Source organism: Danio rerio, chromosome 21, assembly GCF_052040795.2.
Source record: "Danio rerio strain M-AB ecotype USA chromosome 21, GRCz13ab, whole genome shotgun sequence".
NCBI classification, from domain to species: Eukaryota; Metazoa; Chordata; class Actinopteri; order Cypriniformes; family Danionidae; genus Danio; species Danio rerio.
The window spans coordinates 42104937-42112500 of NC_141041.1; positions in this window are offsets into that span (position 1 = coordinate 42104937).

The following is a 7564-nucleotide window of genomic DNA, read 5'->3' on the forward strand; positions in this document are numbered from 1 at the left end:
AACAGGTAACCCGTTCACGGCTCTACTCGCTCATCTTTCTACACATCGCTCACTTATCGAAACTATTTGAAAGGCGTTCGCACATTGTACCATTATAAACAATTATAACACAAAACCATATCCTCTCATCAAGTCTTAAGCCCAAAGCCTAAAATCAAGGCTAATCTCCTAAACAGGAGAAAGATCAATGCTCTTGTGGTATAACATGACTTTTGACTTCACATACGTAACGTGTGTCTGTGTGTGTGTGTGTTTGTGTGTGTCTTGTTTACTACACCCCTTTTACTTCTCATATGAAACCACACAAAGATGAGGCATAATGACAAAGCAGTCTGATTACCTATGCATGTAAGCATATATGTACACTATGTATTGGATTGACTTTCATGGAATAACGCTGCATAAAAATTACAATACAAAATTTACACAAACATACAAAAAGTGAAAATGACAACAAACTGGACTTTAAACTGAGAGAGAAATAAAATACAGCACATGCACATCCTAATGATTTATTAGTAACATTTATTTATATTGGATAGGTCACGCTATGTTTTACAAGGATGTGTTTTGTTTTTGTTTGCGTGTAAATCTAAATAAATAACCATATTAGTTAAACAAGATAGAGAATAAAGTGTAATGTGTCAGTCTCATCCAATCAGCATTAAGCTGTGTCGTCAGCCAGTCGTTTCCCATCATGCTTTTGGTAACGCAATCTTTGGAGAGCAACTGCTGCCGACTGCTCAATCCGAGGTACCCGCCTCACGATCGCGAGAGTTTTTTAACATCAGAGTGATTAGCTAATGTGGGCCAGCTGGGTCAATCATGAACATGTGCTCCTCTTAAAATTTGTTTAATATTAAACTTCACTTTGTGTTTCCATCTAGATGTAGACATTTCTTGCAACGGTAAGTGTGTGGATGCAAAACATTTAGAATTCGCAAATGCATAAAACCATGATCGTTGCCATGTGGATGTAGCCTAAAGCTGGATTAGTTTCGCCTGGCGCCGCATCGCACACTTCCGCTGACTGTGCGCGCTCCTTACAAAACAGACAAGGCTTTTATACTTGCCGCATTTGGCGTAGTGTTATTCTTTAAAACAACGCAGCATGCAGTCAATACAAATAAACTGTAAAGACAGAAGCTTAAAAAGAGAAGTAGAAAGTTTCCGTAACTACGTCATGTCATTACTATTTTTTAAGTTTTCTAAACTAATTATTTTTATAAATGATTAATGATTATAAGGATTTTTATAACCATTCGAGATTTTTTTTAATCAAACTTTGATGCATCACTTGCTTTTGTTCATATTTTGGACAGTTTTAACTATTCAAGTTTATTAAAATAATAATGACAACAGAACATGAGTTGCTTTACAAATATGTTTTTATTATGGCAAAAATAAAAAAAAGTGCACTTACTAAAAAATACAGATGTTTTTTTTAGATTTAGCCCACTCCACAATTCACACAATACTGTCTGGCTAGTTTCTGTCCTCTTCTTATGCTAAAAAGGCAATAATGGTCCAACATTCCTGACCATTATTACCAATAAAGCATTGAAAAACAAGTCATCAGTATATTGTAAACCGACAGGTTCAAATATTCTTCTCCTGTTATTAAAGAAATAATTTCTTCCTTAATTATAGTTTTGTATTAAATTATTTTAAATTCAAATTTGTAAAATATGCATTAGTGTACAACCTATGCATGCTGGAAAATCATACTTCTGTAATTGTGAACCTGACTGTCCACTTCTGCCATTGCTTCTTTTGGCTTTAACAAACTTATCCCCCAGTTTTTTTCAAACTTTTTAACAAAAATTTTCCTTCATTCCCACAGCTGTTGGGAATTTCTAGCCAAGGAATATTGATTATCTGGTTATCTCTATGATCAAGGATCATAAAGATGTCTGTATAGTCGTACCTATTTCAGATAAAAAAAATTGGCGTCGTGGGAACTGTTAGCTCGAGTCTTAAAAAAAATTTGATTTTGGCTCCGCCAGCCACAGCCAAAGCGAACCTCTGCAAACACAGCGATGTCGTCACATTCGCCACATGCACTCCAGTGAACTAGCGGACGCGTCGAGTATAAACCAGGCTTAATGTTAATATTGTTTTAAATAACAATCAGTTTTCATCCACAGACTGAGTTTAGATGTCCCATGAGGGCTACCAAATAAACTAATTTAAATTTTGGTTGAACTGTCCCTTTAAGCAGCACAAGGACTAACTCAAACGTGGAAGACTTCCTATAGTGGGAACATTTCCATCCCTTAAAGAGTAAACAAACGCACACCTTATCCTATAGTATCTTGTACTTAACCTCTTAACAGCAGTGTCCTCAAGCTCCGTGGATTCTCTCCAATCCCGAATCGTGGCACGAGGCCAAGATCGGTGAGTCACAGCATGGGTCGGTGTGTGTGTACTAATAATGTATTCAACCGAGAACAGATTTCACCCACACAAACTTCCACTAGGGTACTTTATTTCTGGCTGAAAACAATGGTACCATATCTAATCCCACGACCTACAAACACACATCTACAGTGAGCCATATGTACAAGATGGACACACGTACACACTCACACACACACACACAAAAAGAAATGAGCTATAGAGCTTAGCCTTCACCCTTCTACCAGCCCACACACACACACAACAAACAAAACACACACATACACATTCACCTTCTACTGCAGTCTTATCCAATCAGAGTCTCTGTTTGCCCCAGAGCTTCCCCTCCCCTTGGCTGCCCACTAAATGGGTTACCATTAATTAATTCTTCTCACTCATCTGGTCCTTGGCGTCTCCTGCTGCCTACAAAGGTAGCAATTATATTCAGTGGTGATGAGGATTGTTCTTAGGCAAGACATCTGTCCGGCAGAGCCTCGGCGGGCATCCAGAAAGCAGGCATGTTAGGGGAGCTTTGCCATTCAGGAATAGTTTGTGAACACAATACAGGACTCTGATTGAACTGCTACAGTGTGCCTAACAACTCCAGTGATGTTAGAACCAAAGGAGACTTCACCCAAACATGTTCACTTCATTTACCAAATAAACAGCAAAATATTATCTTAAATTTGTAGTTTGAACAATGTCTGATCAGGCTTATTATTTAACTTAAACTATCAAACTTATTCAAAATCTTAATGAAATTACAATAAAAAGTGTATTACAATTTAATTACATTACGATATCTTTCAGCAAAAAAAAAGATTTTTTTAAATTGTTGCGAATTGATTCAAAATAAAAAAAAAAAACTGAAAAATCACATGTACATCAGTATTCTCAGCCTTTGTCGTGAAACTCTAAATTGAGCTCAGGTACATTCTGTTTCCACTGATCATTCTTGAGGTGTTTCAGCAGCTTTATTGAAGTTCACCTGTGGTAAATTCAGTTGATTCGGCATTAATTGAAAAGGCATACACATGTCTATATAAGGCCCCAGGGTTGACAGTGCATGGCAAAGCACAAACCAAGCATGAAGACAAAAGAATTGTCTGTAGACCTCAAGGTAGGCACAAAGCTGGGGAAGATTAGAGAAAAATTTCTGCCTGGTTTAAAAAATTCAAATGAGCAAAGTGGCCTCCATCATCCATAAGTGGAAGATGTTTGGAATCACCAGGACTTTAATTTAAGCTGAGTAATCGAGGGAGAAGGGCCTTAGTCAGGGAGGTAATCATAAACCCAATGGTCACTCTGTCTTAGCTAAAACATTCTTCTGTGGAGAAAGAAAAACCTCACAGAAGGACAACCATCTGTGCAGCAATCCACCAATCAAGACTGTATAGTAGAATGGTCAGATGGAAGCCACTCCCTGCCTAGAATTCGTCTAAAGGCATCTGAAGGACTCTCAGACCATAAGAAACAAAATTCTCTGGTCTGACGAGACTAAAATTGAACTTGGAGTGAATGCCAGGCGTTACGTTTGGAGAAAATCAGGCACCGCTCATCACCAGGATAATACCATCCCTACAGGGATGCATGGTGGTGGCAGCATCATGCTGTGGGGATGTTTTTCATCATCAGGAACTGGAAGACTAGTTAAGATAGAGGGAAAGATGAATGCAGCAATGTACAGAGACATCCTGAATGAAAACCTGCTTCAGAGGGCTCTTGACCCCAGACTGGGGTGTTGGTTCATCTTCCAGCAGGACAATGACCTAAAGCACACTGCCAAAATGTCAATGGAGTGGCTTCACAACAACTCTGTGAATGTCCTTGAGTGGCCCAGCCAGAGCCCAGACCTAAATCCTTTCAAACATCTCTTGAAAGATCTGAAAATGGCTCCACAGTCACTTCCCATCCAACCTGATAGAGCTCAAGTCACCTCTTCTGTTTAGTGCTTTACACAAAGTAGATTGTGGAAAAGATGAACAGACAGGTCACATAGTCAACAGATCAGGCAAAGTAGTGGTAGAATGCTGGTACAAGAAGTTGTAGGCTTCAGTTTAATAGAAATGTCACTGGTGAAAGAGGATTTACTGAAAAGCAGCTCCAGTGACTCCTGCCATGCAAGTCAAAGGTGACTGCAGAAAGGAACCAAAACTCTACCACCAACAGATGGAAGTGGAGAACAGACCCTTAGAGAAACCAGACACGGTTAGCGTGGCCAGTTCTTCACTGGCCAAACAGAAAGGAAGCAGAGCTGCAGACTAGACAGGCATTGATGGTCTTGAGAACGAAAGATGAATGTACAAGTAGTTTCAGGATGACAAAGTAATCAAGTTCTTTCTGGGAATGAGCAGCAATGTGCTAAAAGCTAATATGTGGCGCAGTGGGTCGCGATGTCACCTCACAGAAAGAAAGTCGCTGGTTCGAGCCTCAGCTGGCTCATTTGTCATTTCTGTGTGAAGTTTGCATGTTTGCCCCGTGTTGGTATGGGTTTCCTTCGGGTGCTCTGGTTTCTCCCACAAGTCCGAAGACATGTGGTACAGGTGAATTGGGTAAGCTAAATTGTTCAGAGTGTATGAGTGTGAATGAGAGTGTATGAATGTTTCCCAGTAATGGGTTGCAGCTGGAAGGGCATTCGTTGCACAAAACATATGCTGGATAAGTTGGCGGTTCATTCTGCTGTGGCGACCCCAGAGAAATAAAGCAAATAAGTCAAAAAGAAAATGAACGAATAATTGAATGATTTGGGTAAGCTAAATTGTCCATAGTGAATGAGAGCGTATGGGTGTTTCCCAGTGATAGGTTGCAGCTGGAAGGGCATCCGCTGCTTAAAACATATGCTGGATAAGTTGGCGGTTCATTCTGCTGTGCCAACCCCTGATTAATATTAACCCAATATTGAGTCATTTGACCCAAAAATGTTGCATAGTTTTAGCACATAGTCATGATTACACATATGTTCCATTCTAGAGGGCTCATCCTTTAAAGGGTTTACCCCCAGTACTGACAGCTTCAAAGGGATTAGGGCAAGACCCTTTCCAATGGAAAGCGCTGTTCAACACCAAACAACTTCCCTGCACATAGGATCATGGGGGTCTTAAGTGTCCATCATTTCAGTGGGGCCAGTTATGAGCTCTTCGATTTGAAACAACGCTTCAAAATGGTGTCAATGATTGTTTTCACACCAAAATGCCCTTTAGAGGGCGACAGATACTGTTTGGAACACACACAGTTTCGTTATGACGTGCCAGTACAAAATCCTTTCGATAAAATTTAAATTGGCCCATGCTCAAAATGGCCAACATTGAAAAACTGGGTATCATACTGATTACTTTGGTGTATTCTTGAATTTGTTTGTTTCATGAATCATAATGCTTTTGTCAGTAGGTCTGAAGATGACCTGATTTTCATAAAAATTAGACAAACGTTCAAGGAAAGTGTTAATCAAATCATCTGAACCAAGTAAGTAGAGGGAAAAATTATTTGGATTAACAAATAAAAAAGTGCCTGGACCCTATAGCATATCAACAAATGAAACAAATATCTTGACAAAGATAGGTTCATTCATTAATTCGGCTTAGTCCCTTATTTATCAGGGGTTGCCACAGAGGAATGAACCACCGATTATTCCAGCATATGTTTTATGCAGCATTCTCAACCCAGTACTAAGAAAGCCCCCTACACATTTATTCACACAATCACTCATACATTATGGCGAGTTTAGCTCATCCAATTAATCTATAGCGTATAGCTTTGGACTGTGGGGGAAACCAGAGCACCCAGAAGAAAGTCCAATGCTATCTCATGGCAATTTGTAACTTTTTGATTTAGTGGCTATTATAATTTGTATGAATTTGTACGATCTAATTCGTAAATTTAGAACGATTTGCTCATCTCCCAATGATGGTTGGGTTTAGGGGTGAGGTTAGGTGCCATTGCCTCCCTTTTAAAATCGTACAACACAGGGAGAACATGCAAACTCCACATGCCAACTGGCCCAGCCGGGACTATCTTCTTGCTGTGAGGTGACAGTGCTAACCACTGAGCCACCATGCTGGCTGCAAAAATAGGTGCTATTATATTAAATCAACACATGAAAACCTTTCCTTTTCCAGTTTTGTGCATGTTGAAGTAGATTAACAGAAACCCCATTTTCTTTCCATTCATCTGTCCAGTGATCTAATGTCACAGGAGGAGCGATGCTCCTGCATGTTCAAATTACAGCCATTATTCCAGGAAATCTGATTAATGCCATCAATGGACTCCAGTCACATCCACAACACTTTACTTATCCATAATCTACACACACACAGTTAAAATATGATCGTTACAAAAAAAAAAAAAAAGTGGACAAGAGGGGGAGTGAAGTTAGATCAAGCGAGTAGTTTATGCACTGTTGGTTTCAAGATATTTGGTAATTTCAGATACTTGAAAACAAGAGTTTAGTAAAGCATACATTATTCCACAGGGTTAAAGCTGGAGCTCAGTGAAAATACAATCCACATTCCAGAAATATGAAAGCGAGACCCATGGAGCGCGTTTTAGAAAGAGCCTGACCAGTGAAAAGACTATTTAGTTGTTAAAATCCCCTCATGAAAAACTGGATCCTTTGAGGGTATTTCTTATGTTTTTGTAAACTGCATTTTTGAAAATGCTGAAAAATCCTGTTCAAATACTGACATGACTGAGCTCCTCAATCCCCTGCTTAAGATGGGTTGATAGTCTGCTCTTGGTATTTTACATTATTGGTGTAAATTTCTTGGTATTTTACATTATTGGTGTAAATTTCAGCCTGTTTGGACGATTAACTTCAGTGTTAGGATGTTGTTTACATGAGCTATTAAAAATTTGATAATATCGCCCCCTTGTGGTTATAAAACATATGATATATTATTGTAAATAAGACGTCTATTTCCCTCCCGCAGCAAAATTCACAAAAATAACCACACTTGCTGTAAAATAACCTGCAGTAAGTCAACAAAAAACCTGAATCTAGACGCCATTTTGGATTTGACGTGAAAGACGTATGAAGGACAAAGTATGTTTTAGCCGTCTTATCAAGGTTTTGTCAAAAGAAAGTCGTTTTGTTTGGAAAGCTTTTTATCAACAGTCGGTAATGTTAAACGTATTTACACGTTATACTTACAACCTTGCCCTGCTTAAAAAA